Genomic DNA, 19,836 nt, shown 5'->3' with positions numbered 1-19,836 from the left:
GATCCTTAACCCACTGAGCACGGCCAGGGATCAAACCCGCAACCTCATGGTTCCTAGTCAGATTTGTTTCTGCTGTGCCACAGTGGGAACGCCTTAATTTCTTTTTTTATGCCTTACTAGGGATAGATTTCAGTACTATGCTTATTTAAGTGCTGAGGGCAAGCACCTTATCTTGTTACTGATCTCAAGGAAAGGCTTCTAGCTTTCAGCGTTGAGTATAATATTAGCTGTAGTCTGTTATTGAGGCACATTCCTCTATAGGTGACTTTTTGAGAGTTTTTATTATTAAAGAATGTTGAATTTTATTGTTTTAAAATATTGATGGATATGGTCATATGAATTTTGATTGTTCTGTTAATGTGGTATATAACATTTAATGATTTGCATGTGTTGAACCCCTTACATCCAAGGCATATATCCCCTTTGATCGTGGTATATGATTCTTTTAAGATGACCTTGAATTCAACTTAGTAGCATTTTGTTAACAGTTTTTGTATCTCTTCATCAGAGTTATTGGCCTGTCATATTATTTCCTTGTAGTTTCCTTGTCTGTTTTGCGTATCAGTGTAAGATGACCCTACAAAATTAGTTTGCAAGTGTTTCTCTTCTATTTCTTGGAAGAATTTGAGGTGGAGTGATATTGATGCTTTAGTAAATGCTTGGTAGAATTCATGGTGAAGCCATATGGTCCTCAACTTTTGATTTTTGTTTGCTGGGAGACTTTGATAACTGATTCAGTCTCCTTACTAGTAACTGGTTTGTTCAGATCTTTCTTCCCCCATGATTCAGTTTCATAGTTTGTATATTTCTAGGATTTTATCCATTTCTTCCAGTTGTGCAAAATGCTGGAATATAATTGGTCTTAGCAGTCTCTTAGATCCTTTGTATATCTGTGGTGTCAGTTATAATGTCTTTTCTTTCTAACTTTGAGTTCTTTCTCTTTTATTCTTTGTGAATCTAGCTAAAGCTTTGCCAATTTTATCTTTTTTAAAAAAAGCTCTAGTTTCATTGATCTTTTCTGTTGTCTTTAGTCTCTATTTCATTTATTTTCACTTTGTTTTTTATTTTCTTCCTCCTACTAACTCTAGCCTTAGTTTTTTCTTCATTTTCTAGTTCCTTGAGGTGTTCCTTTAAATTAGATTATTTGAGATCTTTCTTGTTTCTTACTGCAGGTATTTATTGCTGTAAATTTCCATTTAGAATTGCTTTTACTGTGTTTCATAAGTTTTGATATGTTGTACTGTATTTTCATTTGTTCAGGATATTTTTATCCTTTGGATTTCTTCTTTGAGTGTTGGTTATTCAGTTGCATTTTGCTTAATCTCCATATATTTGTGAATTTCTCAGTCCTCTTATAATAGATTTCTATTTTATATCACTGTGATTGAAAATGATGCTTGATGTGATTTTAATCCTTTTCAATTTATTATGACTTTTGGGGGGGGGGCAATGTATGTATTTTTTCCTGAAAAAAGTTCCATATGCACTTGAGAAGAATGTGTATTCTGTTTTTTTTTTTTGGATACATTACTTTTTAGATGTCTGGTAATCCATCTTGTCTAATATGTAGTCTATGTCCACCACTTTCTTATTGTTATTCTGGCTGCCTGAATGATTATCTACTGATTAAGTGGGAATATTAAAGTCTTCTACTATTACTATATTGATGTATATTTATCCTGTAGGGCCGATAAGATTTGCTTTGAATATTTAGGTGCTTATATGCTGGGTACATAAATATTTACAAATATTATAGTGAAGTTTTTGCAGCTCCATCTACTGAGATCAACAGCAGCAAAGACGGTGGGCTCTTGCATGGTCAAGACTGAGGAGGTTCTGTGGCTTACATAAATGGCTTGTGCTATGGAGATCCTCAGAAGTTAAGGCTCCTACTGTCCTCATATTTTCCTTTTTTGCCCTTAATAAGAAATTATAACTGAAGGGTTCCTTCTCAGTGGCAGATCTGACACACTGGCATTCAGAGCAGCGGGGGGGAGGGGCAGAGATAGGGCACATGCAGAACTATAAGAGCTTCTTGGTTCTGAAGCACAGATGCACTGATGCCAGTGTCTGAAGTGAAAGAATATACCTGTCTGTGGAAGTGGGTACTGAGTCTGTGGGGCTCACAGCAGGGATTTAGGCCTGGGAGGAGGACACAGTTGCAGTGTGGGTTCTGGGATAACAGGATTCAGCAGTGACTTTGGTCTAATGGGTAGAAGGCAAGAGCAGTATATCCTGAGGATTGTGGACCACAGTCTCAACTCCGGCCTTAGTGCACAGGACACAGAGGAAGAGCAGTGCAGTTCTGGTAAGGACATGTCAAAGCCAACAATTAGAATCGTGGGACTAGGGCAAAGGGCTCCAGCAGTACAGCCTGGTGATGACAGGTCAAAGCCCTGGCTTAAGATCTGAGGGAGGGGTGCAGAGAAACACAAGTTTAGTCCTGGTAATGGCCAAAGTCACAGCTGAGACGTGGGGGCTAGGTGGAGAGCATCAGTCATGGTCTCGTAGATGATGAGGCACTATGACATCCTGATATTGAGAGCAGGGCATGGCAGCAACAAGGGCACCTGCAGGCAGCTGTCCCTACAGAGACAGCCCTAGCCTTGGGAGAAGACAAACCAGAGGGGAATCTGAGCAGCGCTGTCAGCTGGTTTAAGTGTTGCTGAAGACTGTGGGTTAGACTTGCTGGGGCTCACTTGCTCTCCTTTTCCCTAAGGAGTAAACTCCCTTTTCTGGGTTTTTGAGCTTTACAGAATTACTGGTGCTGCCACTTTGCAGTCCATAGTTTTCTTAGAGCTATTTTCATCTTTTTGTAGTTTATTTTTAAAATTGTTTTTGTGGAGGAGATGAATGTTGGAACCTCTTAGTCCTCCATGTTGCTTGATTTTGACTCTGTTTTATAACTCCAAACCCGTTTTGTTTGTTTTAAATAACATCATAAAAGACTGTACTTCTTTGCTTTATAATCTCTGAATCACTTAGTTTTATAGGTTTTCTTTTCACAAGTTGAGATTTTTCTTTTTTTAATCTCCAACCTGAAATCCCAGTTCTTCTCTCCCCTCCATCTGTACACGGACTCATGTCTCCCTCACTTCTCCCTCATCTCCCTCTGATTTTAAAGAGCTCAGATGAGCTCATTTACCTTTTTAAGGCAAATATATTTGCATTCGTTTTGTCCTACTTTTAAAAAACCTATTTTTTCCATTTTAAGGTTTTTATAAAGTGTTAATGATATTTTATCATCCAAGGGTTATAAAATTGGTTGGTAGATTAAAAAGACATTTATTTATTTATCCAGTGAACATTTACTGAATAGACACATTGTTCCCAGTATCATTACTGAACAAATGTAGAACTCCTATTCAGTGGAGCTAACTTTTTCTCTGAAGAACTAACATTAGACCAATTTGATAAGTAAAATATATAGTTAGCCAGTGGCTGATACTTGGTATGGAACAAAAATAGTGCATAAGAGAAAACCATGGAGACTCTGAATGTGTTAGTAGTTTGAATTTTAAATAGAGGGTATCCAGTTAGACCTCGTTGAATAAATGGCATCTGAGCAAACATCTGAATAATAGCTATTTGGATATGAGAGAAAGTATATTCTCAAGAGAAGGGTTCCAATAAAGTCAATTACTCTTCTGACAACTGAGGAAAGAGGATGAGGATGGGTAAAAATACACAAAGAAGTTTGAGGTAGAATATTCACACCTAGTTTTGCTAGAGAAACAGTATATGAACACATCAAATTTAGGATGGGTTGAAAACATATGGGAGTTGACAAAACAAAAGAGTCATCGTGGGAAAGAAAATGGCCACAAACTATGGATGAGCAAGACCTGTGCCCAGGAACAATTTGGGCCAAAAAGAGAATGGATGTTACTTAAGTAGAGTCATTCAACACAATTACATGATTTTTTTCTGAAATGCTTTTTGGAATGGCTGCAGCTGAGAATGGGACTGTCATTTGTTCCTTATATACTATATGCTAGTCTTTTGTAGACTGCTTTATAATATCTCAACACTAAGCAGAAATGATGAATTTTACACAAGGTAACTTAGACTCAAATAGGATAGACTATCTTATGTCAGAATGTTAGTAAACCTCTGAGCCATTATTAGAACAGAGTATTGCTCAGAAAAACAAACAAACCAAACAACAAAACAAAACAAAATCCCCAAACAAACTACACTGTGGTTGACTTTAGGTGAAGTTTTTATTTTATAAAGTGAAAATGTCAGAAAGCCATGCTGATGAAAAGTGATAATTTATACAGACGAGGCACAGAGGCAAGTGGGCAAAAGGGGCAGGCAATAGGGTACAAGCAAGAGGTTGAAAGTCATGATGAAAGAGAAACAAGACAAACTGCTTCTTTACACAAGAGATTTTGGTTGTTTTTATCATTAGAGTTTCAAATTTTATAGCGGTTAAGAACAATATATGTTTGTGAAATGATATGAGATGTTTAGGACCATGTAGCCATTTATTTTGGATTGTAGTATGAAAAAACTCATAGTTGTCATGAAATGTATTTATGGGTAATTATTCATTCTTCACTCTTTACCCATATATTTTCTAAGGTACAGCGTTAATTCATTTGTGGATTTTTTAAGACATATTACACTTGCAGATGGAAATGCTTTTAAAATTATTCATAGCAAACATTATCTCTGTGCTGCTTTCTCATGTGTTGCTATGTTGTAAATGCCATGAAAGATCTCTTGCCATGTCTATAAAGCATTTTATATGGAATTTTAAAAGTAATGCCAAATATGAGTGATACAATTGGAAAGAACTGAAGATTGTGGGAGTTTAGTATTTTGCAGTAGAAATGTGATAATATTCTAATCACTCTTTTATGAAAGCAATTTTTATTGAGATTACAAACCTGGTATCATTTGATCCACAATATTAATGACTCATCCTTGAATTTTTAGATCATTATCAGTAACTACACATATCATTTATGCAGTACAGTGCTGTTCAGTTTTCACTGCTAGATTTTTAATATTTTTATGTCAATTGAGTGGCATATCCCATTGAGATGCTTCAACAACTATCTAGACACAATATAAGTTTGATAAATAGAAATTATCTTAAATCATTTGCAATAAAATTGAACAGCTGACCTAAGGGCTTGGGTTAAGAGAGGCAAGTGAATGTATTGTATGGCATCATTTTTTATTTCTTGGGTTTGATTTTTCTCTGTGAGGTGTAATGAAATAGATTAATGGGCCCAATGCCATTACTGATTAAATGGATTTGATTTGGACCTGCAATAGGAAAGTCACAGTAGCAGTCAGCTTAGATTTAAAGCTTTGAAAGAAAAATGAAGGAAGGTTTTCAGAGAGGAAGGGAAGGACTAGGCAGTAATACAGAGGAAGACTTGTTTAAATTCAAATGGTCCATTTGATTAATGAGAGGATCATGCTGCTACATGTTGTTGATAAGCTGGCATATATAAAGTAGGTACTATTAAATTATGAAAACACCTCACATTTGGACAATTTTTTTCTTCATGTATATTTTGAATACTCACTATGTGTCAGACATTACCAAGTACTGTCATGGGTTGAATTGTAGCCCCTCCAAAAGATATACTGAAGTCAAAATCCATGGTAACTATGGAATGTGGACCTATTTAAAATAAGGTTTTTTGCATATAATCAAGTTAAGATAAGGTCATTAGGATGGGCCCTAATAGGACTAATGTTGGTCTAAAAAGAGAGAAATTTGGGCAAAGACCCAAAAAGAAGGGCATCCATGTGAAGAGAGAAACAGACAAGGAGAAAGCCATGTGGAAAAAAGAGGCAGAGATTGGAGCAATTCAGTTGCAAGCTTAGCAATGTTACGGATCAATGGCCACCACCAGAAACTAGGAGGCAAGGATTTCTCCCTTACAGGATTCAGAGGAAGCATTGCCCTGCTGACACCTTAATTTTGGCCTTCTTGTCACAAGAATGTTTGAGAGAGAAATTTATGTTCTTTTAAGCCATCCAATTTGCAGTACTTTGTTACAGCAGCCCCAGGAAACTAATATATACTTATGCATTTTAACGTTAGAACACATGTTATACATATTTTATAGGCCCTGGAGAAAGCTAAATGGTTTGATTAATTTATGAAGTAAACTGATAATATGGCATTCAGATACAATCACCACTAGTGATAAATACGAGACTCAGACACAATAAATACATTTAGGGTCTTGAAATATTGCTAAACAAAATAGACACATACCAAAAGCATTTCAATGTAAATAAGAATTTTTCTAGTTCATGACGTACTACAGAAATGATGCCATGATAATTTCTAGTGAAGAAGAGACTATATTGACCATTTCTTTGGCCATAGATGCTCCATGGGGGAAGCCGCAACTGAGCTGAGTTTAGGATACCTCGGATTTTAGCATACAAACCTGGAGCGAAGAATCTGAGGAGGGAACCATGAGAACAACCACACAGGCAAAAAGCACAGGTGACTGCACTATTAAACACCCATGCTATCCCATCTAGTCTAAATTTGTTTGGCAGTGGCAGGTGTACTAGGCAAAGTTTTAACACTGAAACCACGGTTTTCTACTCCTTTCTCATGGGTTCAGCCTCTAAGGCAGCAGGGTATCTTCAGGGAAGAAATGAAAAAAATAGAACAAAAGAAAAAAAAATGAGTCAGCTTCTTCATCTCAGAATGTCTATTTACCTACAGTGGTGACAATGTTTTAAAAAGACTGGACTTTTAATTGCAAGAAATTTGTGCTTGAGGTGAAAACGTATGTTATTCTTTCACTGCTAGAGGCTTCCATTCAAATATGAAGAGCAAGCTCCTGTTGGAATTTGAGCCAAGAATTGATATCTCGGTAGGAAAGTGAGGCTTAGACTGATTAGCTTATGGGAAGCTAAGTCTCAAAGGAATGTGACTAGACCTTAGAAACAATGTTTCTCTGGGAAGTGCCCATCCCCTGATTTTTGGACCAAGCTCCAGAGAGTGGAGGAGATGAAATAACCCCTAGATATGAGGAGAGAAGACTAATTACTTGGCTTCCCACATTATAGAAAGCAGCAAATCTTATGGAAAAACACACTTGTTTAAATGGTACCTAGGATTAGAGAGGCACTGACTGAAGGAAATTCTTAGTCACATCAGTACAATGTCACCCAGCAAAGTCATGAACTCCCAGCGTAGTGTGGGAAGATAACCAGTGTTCCTGAGCAACCAGTCTCTCAGATTGAGAATTGTTGGAAGGATCAAAGTCCCAGAAGAGGACTTATGCTGGGGACAAAGAGGGTGTGGATTATATAGTCTGACAATTCAAACGGTGGTATGGAGCCATGAACTGGGTCAGTGGAGACAAAAGAGAAGTGTAGGGCAGAGGAGTGTAAACAACATTCCCATGAGATCAGAGAAGCCAGGAACTGGCATGAGGGCCAGATGCCTCGCTTCTAATGCCAGGGTGATAGAGAGCTCCGCCCTAGATGAGTCAATGAGAAAATGAGGCGGACCACGCCTGCGTGTTGGTGTGTGCTTGGTGATGATGGTCGTGTGTGTGCGGGAGGTGGATTTCCAAGAAAGACGCGCCTTTAATACAAAAGTAATTTAAATACGATGAATTGTGATATTTAAACATTTTTGATATCCATGGAGGTGGGAACCCAATAACAGTAATTACAGTTATAAACAAATTTATATATTTATACATCTGATTTTGTGGAAGTTTAACTGCATACTTGATGTCTACTATGAAAGAAATTGACACAGAAGGTACAATAAATGAAAATATGTCCAATGTCCTATTTTAAGTCAGAGGTGACTGTGGATAAATATTCATAGTTGTTTAATTACCGTGTTAGTGCCAGATTGAGGCTAAATACTTTCATAGTAATCTTTTCTTAAAAGCTTCAGGCAACTTTATGATTATTGGTCAGATGAAAGGAACTGCACTCATTAATATTTAATAATCTGTCTGACATGATATATCAGAGTTGATAATAGAACTTGTGTTGGTCTGAGAACCAAGTTCATCACGTCCTGCTTTATTTAGTCAGAGCATATTCCATATTATTCAAACTAAATTCTCTATGTGAAAATGGCTATAGTTAGAGGAGAGTTGTTATTTTGCGTTACCTTCATTGGGGTGTTTACTGGTTTTCTATTTTGGTCACTGTGATTACATATATTTCTCCTTAGTCTGTCTTTGCTTGACCTTAGGCTTTTTCTCTTTGCCTATAAATTAGTCTAAAGCATTAGGCTCAAGAACAATGGAACCCTATGCAAGTCTCACCATTATTTTCATCATACAGCTCAGCAGGATGGGGCTGAAGAACAGGTGCTGTGGAACTTAAGGAAAAATAGTTAACATAAAACAAGACACAGAGACATTTATCTTAAGTAAAGGTGGGAGCCGGGGGACTCAAGGTCTCAGGGACCAAGAGCCCACCTCAAGAATCCACACTGCTTTTATTGTGCTCTTTAGATGAGATCAAGTGAGAAGTGGCTATGGGTGGATGATACAGGGTTTGTTACTATTATAGAAGTTCTTTTACTATTTAAAAAGCCACTTAGGTGGTAAAGGGTTAAGCTCTTACTCTGATCTCTAGGCACATAACAGTTAAGTCATTTATGCCTTTAGGTCTTTGTTCTTAAGCTTAAGTCATTTACCAGTACTGTGAAACATGTCTTGCAACAGGCAGAAAGAGCTCTCTGACAGAAGTTAAAACGTATGTTTGCCTATAGCATTTTATTGAAGCAATGCAGTTTTTTTTTCATTATAGCTGATTTACAATGTTGTGACAATTTCTTCTGTACACCAAAGTTACTCAGTCATATATATATATATATATATACATTTTAAAAAATATTTTCCATCATAGTCTATCCCAGGAGATTGGATATAGCTTCCTGTTTATTGTTTATCCACACTAAATATAATAGTTACATCTATTAACTCCAAACTCCCAGTCCATCCCACTCCCTCCCCCTTCTCCCTTGGCAACCACAAGTCTGTTTTCTATGTCTGTGAGTCTGTTTGTTTTTTAGATAAGTTTATTTGTCCCATACTTGAGATTCCACATGTAAGTGATAAAAGGCATTTGTTTTTCTCTTTCTGACTTATTTATATACTAGAGTACAAGAATCTCTAGTTGCATCTAGCTATAAGGCATTTGTTTTTCTCTTTCTGACTTACTTCATTCATATATTAGAATATAAGAATTTCTAGTTGCATGCCATGTTGCTGCAAATGGTATTATTTTGTTCTTTTTTTATGGCTGATTAGCATTCCATTGTGTATATGTACCACCTCTTCCTAATTCGTTTATCTGTTGAAGGATATTTAGGTTGCTTCTGTGTCTTGGCTATTTTGAATAGTGGTGCTCTGAACATAAGGGTGCATGTATCTTTTTGAATTATAGTTTTGTTCATATATATACCCAGGAGTGGGTGTGCTAGATCAGATGGTAGTTCTATATTTAGTTTTATGTGGAACCTCCATACTGTTTTCTCTAGTGGTTGTACCAATATACATTCCCACCAACGGTGAAGGAGGGGGTTCCCTTGTCTCCACACCCTATCCAGCATCTGTTATTTGTTGACTTGCTAATGATGGACATTCTGACCAGTGTGAGGCAATGCCTCATTGTAGTTTTGTTGATTTGTATTTTTCTAACAGTTGGTGAGGTTGAGCATCTTTTCATGTGCCTACTGGCCATCCATCCATGTGTCTTCTTTGGAAGAACGTCTAGGTATTCTGCCAATTTTTCAATTGGGTAATCTGGTTTGTTGTTGTTGAGTTGTACTAATTGTTTGTATATTTTGGCATTTAAGCCCTTGTTGGCTGCAATGTTTACAACTATTTTTTCCCATTTTCTGTAGGCTGTCTTTTCGTTTTGTTTATGGTTTCCTTTGCTATGCAAAACTTGTAGATTTGATTAGGTCAAATTTGTTTATTTTTGTTTTTATTTCTCTTGCCTTGGGAGACTGACCTAATAAAATATTTGTGTGGTTTATATCAGAGAATGTTTTGCTTATGTTCTCTTCTAGGAGTTTTATGGTATTATGTCTTAGGTTTAAGACTTTGAGCCATTTTGAGTTTATTTTTTGTGCATGGTATGAGAGTGTGTTCTAGTTTCACTGATTTATATGCAGCTGTCTAATTTTTCCAGCACTACTTTCTAAAGGAAATGTATTTTGCCTATTTTATACTCTTGCCTCCTGTATTGAAGATTAATTGACCATAGGTGACTGGGTTTATTTCTGGGCTCTATATTCGGTTCAATTGATCCATATGTCTGTTTTTTGTGACAATACCACACTGTTTTGATTACTGTAGCTCTATAATATTGTTTGAAGTCTGGAAGAGTCATGCTTCCTGCTTTCTTTTTTTCCCCCTTCAGGTTGCTTTAACAATTATGGGTCTTTTATGGTTCCATATAAATTTGGGGATTATTTGTTCTAGTATTATGAAAAATATCACACATAATGTGTTAGGGATTGCATTAAATCTGTAGATGAAGCAATCTGGTTCTTAGCTATACTCCAGTACCCAAATTTAGAGAACACATTGTCTCTGAAATGGAATTTGGTTCTGCCTATAAAAATCAATCCATTTTGGCTGCTGAGATTTATGTCAAAATTTGGCCAATTCAGGAAAACAAACAAAAGCTTTCAATGATTCTGGCAAAATCATAGATTATTTTGAGTTAAAAACAATGAACTTTCTTAATATGAGTAATTATGTGATTAGCTTAAATAAAACCCTTTAGCATTAATGTAAAAAATGGCTGAAATATCACATTCCCTAAACCATGTTTCGAATGAGTTCTTATCATTTCTTGAATATAGACACAGTTATATGTATCTATGGCATATTTCGACTATAGTTTCCAAATTCAATAGATGTGTGAGTAAAATTCAAAATATAATAAGAAACTGTAGCATTTTCTTGGGAGAAAAACACAAGATAAGTAATGACTAGCTAATGTTTAATGTTTAATTTAACTAGTTAATTACTAATAATAATATTGTTGCTATCTATGTTTTATTTTAAACAGTTTTTGTCCCTGCTTAGTATAGAACACTTTTGTAGTGGCTTATATGATTTTTTTTCTATTAAGATATACAAAATATGTGGTGGTAATTGCATAGTATAAGTTGAAAAAAAAGTACCCACAAAAGGCTAAGTCTAGCTTGCTCTGCTCATCACACCTGAAACATTGATTTGAACGCACTTTTTAAAACTTTTTTGTACCTAATTTTTCAGTCACAGTATTTCCTTTCCTCAGGTTCTACATTTAATGAATAAATATGTGGAATACATTTTTTCACATTTATATAGTCTTAGATCATATCTATTAGAATAATTCTTAAATTTTTAAACTCCTACAAAGTTATTCTTTTAAAACATTCATTTTTCCACTTAAGGTGAATATTAAAATCCAGACTTGCCTTTCAGTATTAATTCTTAAACCAGTAGGTTTTTCAAATCTTCAGGAAAGTAATTTTAATATACTTTACATGTATAAATGAAATCACACTCAAAACTCTATTCCCTCTTAAAGTCTTTAAACATTATCTAATCTTCATTCTTAGGGTTGGAATTCTGCTAGGTCTCTTGCTGGGTAAGTGGCCACAACAGGCATAGTTCCAAGGAATTTTGGTAGTTACAGGAGAGTGATATTTAATGTCAGATATGAAAAGTGAGTATATAGCAACCAGTAGTATGTGAAGCAAGTGATAAGGAATCACGTTGACCAGAAGGATTAAGAACTCAATGGAAGAGTAAGGGAAAACACCAGAACTTGACCATGAACAAGAAAAAGAGGTCAAGACTATTGGAGGATTCTGACTTTGAAGCAAAGATCTATGTCAACCAGGTAATACGGAGCTTTGGAATAGAAAAGATATTTGGAGAAAAAGAATCTCTGAAACGTTATATTGCCTTTTTTCTACAGTTATAATTACAATTCTTTTAAAACGTTAGTGTTACTAGTTTGGCTTTATGGGTCAAGATTCTGTTTTCTCAAATTAAAACTTTGGAACTGCATTTTTCCTTTGCAAAATTTTCTAGAGTTACAAAAGACAGTTATAAAATAGTAACGGAGAAGTATTTACTGCTTCACATAGGTTATCGTGAGTTGGCTTGATTAGTCTATACCCAACTATTTGAAATGAACTGAGTCAGAAAATTAGCGCATGGTTAGTAACCAGTTTGTTTTTTTGTTTGGAGAGAGAAAAATCCTCTAAGAGTCATGTATAAGTTATTTTTTGTAATTTGTAAAGCCAATAATTCTGATTCCCAAGAATTGACCTTAACATACAGAATGACAGATTGTTAAAATTGATTCAGTAGAAATTAGAAGATATGCACTGAACTGCTGATTCCAATTAAGATTTTATAACAAACCAAGCCAATGTATTTTTTGTTTTTTGTTTTTCAGGGCCACACCTGCAGCATATGTAAGTTCCCAGGCTAAGGATCCAGTTGAAGCTGCAGGTGCTGGCCTATGCCACAGCCACAGCAAAGCAGGATTTGAACTAAATCTGTGACCTACACCACAGCTCACAGCAATGCTAGATATTTAACCCACTGAGTGAAGCCAGGAATTGTACCCACATCTTCATGGATACTGACTGGGACACTAATCACACTAATATTTTTAGTGACCTCAATATATACCATATTTTGGGCTTTCATATATACTTAATTAACAGCCGAATATTCTATGTAAGCACACTAGAAAATTCCATAATAGAATTTCTCTTAAAAGTGAAAACTAGATTTTTAATTGAAAATATATTTATTTACGTGAATAACCAAAGCTATTTTATTAACTGTTAATAAAAGTAAATACACAATTAAGACATATTCCGATTCCCATAAAATACAATTTGCATCTCATCAGAAAATGTTTACTACTGGTAGTTATGACAGTTCATTTCTTCAGCAAACAGTAAATAATGGAACGTAAGCATACAGCTACCCTAGAAAGATACTTTTACTTCATTTATGAATAAGAAGGGTGCTTTCAGATCTCAGATGCAATATGGTGAAACTTATTCTTTGTTACATCCATTTACCTCATTATTCAGTATTTACTGAGTAGGATTAGGAATAGGAACCATGATGACCTATTGGTATCATGAAAGCAAACAACAGCAGGCCTTTGATTCGAAGGAGCTCTTGACATAGTAGGCTATCATGATCACTGCATTAACAGCTGTCGGACTACCTCCACATTAACAGCTAACATTTGAGTGTTAAATACTTTACATGTATTAACTCATTTGTTCCTTATAAAAATTCAAAAAGGTGACACTTTAAATATGATCTTAATTTTACCCCCCAGAAAACTGAGTGACAGAGAGAGTAAAACGTGAGCTTAAAGACACACAGCTACTGCCCGAGCTGTTATCTGAACCCAGGCAGTCTACTGCAGTACCTGTGCTCTAACCCACTCCATGAGCAAGAAAAATGCACAGACTGCTATTGGAGCATAGAGAAAATTCCTATCAATTGTATTCAAGAAAATTACAAGGGGGGGTTTAAATGTAGTTTTAAAAAAGAGTTGGGAAGAGCTCTCTGAACAGTGAGAACTGCCTGCATGATTGCGTGAGGGAAAAAGTTCACGTATTTGAGAAAGACAAGAAGGTGAGTGGGTTTGATGAGAAGAGTTCCTGTGAGGGGAAATTCAGGAAATAGAGCTAGGATTTTAGGGCAAATATCAGGACAGGAGGGACCTCGGAGGACATTCATAGAAATTTAACTTTGTTCTGGAAGCTGGGGGAAACCGTTGAAACATTTCATACTGCATATGAAGGCAGCAGGATCCTCACACCTGCCTTTTAGAAAGTTCATCCTGGAAACAGTTTGGAAGAGAACTGAAGAGTGGGTAGTTAGGATAAAAACTTGAACAAAACCCCAAGCATAAGTATGAATACGGGAAGGATAAGGAGACAAAGAGAAAGGATATCTCGTCGGATTTTAGTATTTAAAATGGCTATCATTTAATAACCACTTTATAGTAATCTCTAATCCTAAGAGGCTCTATGAGACAAGTTTTATTAGTGATATTTTATAGTGAAGTAATAAGGGCTTAGACAGGTTAGGTAGCTTACTCAGTGTTCATAGGTAGTCACTGATAGATTTGGGACTCCTATCTACGGCGTACATTCTTTCTGGTCTAACATGCTGCTTGCTTGCCATGAAAGTCTTTAAGTACAAACCTTTTCAGATGTCGAAGCAAACAGTAGAATACTAAAACAGAAGTGTGGATCTAGATTTTAAATACTCATGTTTATGACATGGTTATGAATTGTGGTATTTCACCAAAATGTGGAGCAAGAAAATCCCAAAAGGATTTTCTTAAAAGAGATATTTAGGATTGCTGCATTCATTTATTATCTCTTACTCCTCAAACCCTGATCTGGCATCAGTCATCACATCTCTACCAAAGCAGTTATTGATAAAATCATATTCCTGTCTCTAAATCCAAAGAGTTTTAATGCCCTTCTTAATCCACTTCTCAGTAACATTCAGCTCTCTTTTCCACTTTCTTGCATTGCAACATTCTCATCATTAGAATTCATTGCAATAGTGTCTTTCACTTTTGTCCTCCCTCCCTGTGTTCCTTGTCAGACTCATTACTTTAGGTCATTAAATATTGAAGTTGCTTAAGCTTAGTAGTAGAATCTCTGCTATTCTCATCTCTTATGTTCATTCACTTTTATGACTTCAATTCCTATTAGCTGCACAGAGATAACAGATGCACTTACCCAGGCCCCTTCTCTGATATCCTTTCTTGGCAAACTCAGAAGCACCTCAGATATAGGATATAAAACATAATGAACGCATAATATTCTGCCTCAGTTCTATCTCTTTCTAGCTTTCTTGATCTCTGTGAATGGCGCTGCGATCTTACTTTTACAAGCAAATAAAAGCAGTCATCTTGAACACTGCACTTTTCCTCATCTTCCGTATCTAAAGCATCACCAAGCCCTGTCAGTCACGTTTCCTAAATGTTTCCCAGCTTACTTTTCTTTTTTTCATGTGTATGACCAACACAACATTCCCTTCTGTATACACTGAAATTATGGGATTCTCAGTTGCCTGCAAACTAATTTCCCCAAACTTCTCTAAACCTTCCTTTAATCCACTCTTCATACTGCATTGCTGAGTGATCTGTCAAAATGCATTTCCTATTGTGTTCTCCCTCTGCTTAATAGCCTTTAATGATACAGGCTGCTTTCAGGATAAAGGATAGGACTCTTACTACGGCCTTCAGGAACACATGTCAGGCAATTTCTACCCTCCTATTGTGTCAGTCTTCCTCTGCTTCCTCTCACCCAGTCCCTCTGGCCTTCTTTCCACTATTCATACTCACTATTCACATATATTGCTCCTTTGGGTTTGAACACGTCTATTCCCATTCTTAACTAGGTATTTTCTAGTCATCCTACAAATTTGAGTTCATATATCAAATCTCTCTACTAAGGGCCTCAGAACCTAAATGGAAGGTCAAAAGATGTTCTTTGGCTCTTTTCATTGTTCAACTGATTAATTTAAAATAAAATGCCAGTGTATTAGATTTATGAAACACAGATTTACAGATTAAGTTTTCTTGAACACATTGTCTTTTAAAGATAGAAGAAAAAGGTTTTCTGCATTTTTTTTTTAACGAACACAAAGGTATGTGGGGTGAGAGTTTTTGTGTAAGATAGTGCATACATAACATTTTATGGGTTAAATCAGTGGCAGAAAAATATCAGAAGGCAAAGGCAGTAGAGATGAGAGCGAAGATATTTAGGGAGGATATATTTACATGTGAGGGACTTAAAAAGATCAACTAGGGCAACCAGGGAGGAAGAAGATACAAAGAGAAAATATGTTGAAGCAATGACGGGGACAATTCACTCCCATCCCAGCCAATTTAAAATAAAACATTCCAAGACTTTTGGACTAGATACACTATTTATTCCAAGTGTATTTAATCTTGATTATGTGGGAGAGCCTTTCTAGGCAATGGTTCGTTCTTGCCCTACCCTGTGACTTTGAATTGCCTAGCTAGCTTCAAGGGAATGGCATAAACTCTCTCCCATTCTTTTTATTAATTTAAATTTCCCCTATGGTTTTTATAAGCAAAAATGCTTTTCTTTGTCCGGCCAAAAATTTTTAGAAACAATAAACAGAACCAGACATCTCTTTCAAAACTCAGACAGAAAGAAAATAAACTCTTTTTGGCTGAGAACTTTTTTTTTCGGAGTGTAAGAGGGAATAAACCATGAGTACGGGATGCTTCCTGCCCCACGCAGAAAGAGATCGAAATATCAGAGATAAGTGTTTCATTCAAATGTCAACTCAGTTTTTATAATTCATGTTATCTAAATTGCATGGGTACTTTCCTGAGGAACCTTTGTTTGCGTCCCAATTAAAATAATTTTATTAATACAGCCCAAACTCAGACCTAACAACAATAGATTCTCGGTCACTAACAGATAAGCACATTTGAATTGTAATCAGAGTCTAACACCATGAACTTTGCAAGGCTCTCTCACTGATAACCCAACTGGGTTTCCTTCCAACTATGGAGAAAGTAGCTTTTGCGTTAAGAGGGCCCATATAAGGTATGCGAGACGCCAACGTGAAGCATAATCCATGTTGCTGGAGGTATCTGTTTATTTTTAGAAAACAAAACTGTATACTTATGGAAACAGACATATTACAAAGCAAAATGAAAATCCACATGCATTTTAAGACCAAATGTTGACTTGAAAAAAGTTTGATATTTGTGGTGGGTCCTGGGTTTACCTTCTAACACTCCTTTCATGTCTCAATGTCATGATAGAAAAGTTTAAGAAGCCATGAATAGGCAATGTCCAAGGTTTCTGTAAAGTTTAATATACAATTTTAAATTTTTTATTCAATTATAGTTGATGTACAATGTTTCTTCAATTTCCGTCAAAGCAGAAATTTGGTCACAGCCAAGTGACCAGATCACACAGTATATGCATCATTTAAATATTTTTAATAGAAAAATACAAAGGTAAGGGTAAATATGGCTGTGGTAATGCATACTTTCTTAATTCATGACTCCTTCCTGATACATCCACTGAGTGCCATCTCTTTCTCTTGAAAATACATATTCACATTTTGGTTCCCAAATGGCATGGCATACTGAAAGAATGCAAGATGAGATCCGATAGTTGTGGCTCCAGATCTTCATACCATTAATTAACATCTAGACTTGTTTCTTTGTCTATTAAATGGGGATCAAAATCCTGTATTTCACCTTGCGAGAACAGATGCTAAGTGAGTACAATGTAAAGCAAATGACTGTTGCTGCACAGAAGGTGTGGCCATCGTCATAAATACACATTATCTCTTTTAAGGAGATTAGAGTTGGCTGTAACTTCTTCCGCTTGGTATCCTTAGGACATAATAAAATGGTTTATGTTCAACACAGTTCTTAAATTCCATTGTCTCTACTAAGCCATTTGTTTTATTCCACTTTGCAGTGAAGATTTCTTATATAATACATACCCTTAACTTGATATGATATTCATGGGAAGAAAAGTTATGCTTTAATTGTCTTTATGTGTCCTTGTGCTTAATTAGCACACTGTTTTGTCATCCTGGGTACATGATAATTTATTGAATTTCTCTCTTCAACAGCTCTGTCTCCAATTCTCCCATTTTGGTTAATGATGGTTTTGTGACAAAAAAATCATTAACAAAAATGGAAAAAAAATTACAAGTGGAGCTGTTTGAAGAGAGAGATTCAACAATAATTCATCATTTTCCTAGGTTGATCAAAAAACAGTATGCTAAGTTGATCAAAAAACAGTATGCTAAGTATGAGAACACATTGAAAACAATTAAGGCATAACTCTTATTTCTCACCCTCTCATCCAAAATTCAGTCCAAATTTAAGCTGCATCAATTTATTTCTTAGGTCTTTCCATTTCTACTTATGCTCTCCTTTCTCCAATTTGTCACCATCCTCAGGTCTTAATATTTAATCTTTTGGTTTTAAATACAATTTGTGTGCTTCTGACTCCCAAATACACATCTGCAATAAAAGCCTCACCCCGAACTCCAGATTTAAACAAACCCAACTGCCTGTACAACTTTTATACTTGGGGGTCTAATACGTATCTCAGTTCATGACAATGGAATCCATAGCATTTATAATTATCAGACAATCTAGATAGACAGTGTAACTATTTTATTCACTTATTATTTGTATTCCTCTACTGAAACATAACTATCATGAGGTAGAGATGTCATATGTTTTATTCTTTCCTTATTGCAAAAGAACTGTTTCTGTCACAGTGTTTCACACATATGAATGAAGCAAGAAAAGAATCAATCAGTGATTTGTATACATTTTAAAAATCAATTAAATACTACTAGTTCCCCAGGACACAGAGTGTGAAATGAAGACTAATGGTTAGGAAGTTTATTGGAGATTACTCTCAAGGTAAACTCCCATGAGTCAAGGGAAGAAAGCAGCATTAGGTCAGGGCAGAAGTCAGCCTGTGATTCCAAGAAAAGCTCTGCAGCTGAGTTGGCAGTGTGGAGTGGTCCATAACTGGCGTATAGACAGGGGAAATGTTTATAACCCACTGCAAGCAAGTTCTCTTCATAGAGGTGGCACTTTTCCGACAAAAGTAATGTCTGCCGAAGTCTCAGTTACTTGCCCAGCATCAAGACAACCATAGCTTTCAGTGCTGAGAGGCCCCCGAGTCTCCACTGTGCTATTATTGTCAAGGTCAGATGATACAAATACATTATTAAAGTGTTTCAAAAGTATAAGAAGAAATTATAGGGACCTATGTGATTAAGTATATTTAGTTCACTAAGACAAGTGTTTCAACAGTATAAGAAGAAATTATAGGACCTATGTGATTAAGTATATTTAGTTCACTAAGACATTACAGAAGTAAAGATCCTCATAGAAGATAAACAAGTAGACGAGAACCTGAAAATATTCGGAATTTCAAAGGCAGATCAATGAGCAGTTTTTCAAAGCAGAGGACAGTTCATGTGCAAATTAAAGAGAGCTATCAAATCAATAACAAGCTACTGGCTGTGGAGCATTTTCAACCATTCTCTTGCACATGAATTCCACCCATACCCTGCTGCTCACATCCTATTCGTTTGAATTATATGTCATTATTCCAAGAATCTCATGGTGTTAGGGGCTAAGAATCCCATGGCTTTAGGGGCTAGTTGTTTTCAGTATACTTCTCAAGGCTGCCTTTTCTGATAATTTACAGAGAAAACGTCTTTCACTGTTTTAGAAGACTATGAATTGCCTCCCTTTAGCACTGCCTGCTCTTTTTCCTTAATACCCAAAGTTCACTGGCAAGAGCAGCAATGTGCCAAGATCAACATACGTGCTTTCCTTTCTTTCACTTAGGTATAGTCATATGACTGTTTGGGTCAATGAAGTATCTTAGAGGTTTTGAAAAAACGTTTTCCTTTTCTCACATTGAAAGCGCCCCTTTCTCTTTTTCCCGTGTAGAATGTGGGTAGGAAACAGAGGGACAGTGCCATCCTAGAACCATCAAGTAGAAAGTGTGAGCATGAAAGCCAGCACATGGATCGATTCACAACAGAAATATAGAAACAAGCCAGGTTCCTGAAGGTGATGTTAAACCACTGCAAAACCTCTAGAGGGATTGCCTCTAGATTTTTGTTATGTGAGAAAAATTAGCCTTTTTAAAATGTTACTGGGTATTCTGTGATTTGTTGCTAACCACATTCTTTTTTAATGTTTCTTTTTTTGAAGTATCATTGGTTTACAGGGTTCTGTATATGGTGTAGAGCAAAGTGA

General features: G+C 36.0%; 1 protein-coding gene across 45 annotated transcripts in view; it reads left to right on the top strand.

Moving 5' to 3' along the window:
- Positions 1–19,836, top strand: part of TMTC2 (transmembrane O-mannosyltransferase targeting cadherins 2) — a 949,512-nt gene that overhangs the window by 767,630 nt on the left and 162,046 nt on the right. For 9 of the 45 annotated variants that reach the window (XR_014804553.1, XR_014804559.1, XR_014804556.1 and 6 more), the window contains one exon: positions 6,362–6,484. The exons of 33 other annotated variants lie outside the window; for them this stretch is intronic. The gene's annotated coding sequence lies outside the window, so the exon portion shown is untranslated. Of the gene's footprint in view, positions 1–6,361; positions 6,672–19,836 lie in introns of those variants that run through there. 3 more of the 45 variants (XR_014804555.1, XR_014804550.1, XR_014804534.1) reach the window with 1 other exon arrangement.

Source organism: Sus scrofa, chromosome 5, assembly GCF_054392235.1.
Source record: "Sus scrofa isolate SSC_HxYL_T2T_F1_AM1 chromosome 5, Sscrofa_HxYL_maternal_Yorkshire_Landrace_v2.0, whole genome shotgun sequence".
Classification (NCBI taxonomy): domain Eukaryota; kingdom Metazoa; phylum Chordata; class Mammalia; order Artiodactyla; family Suidae; genus Sus; species Sus scrofa.
This window is presented reverse-complemented; position numbering and strand designations above follow the sequence as displayed.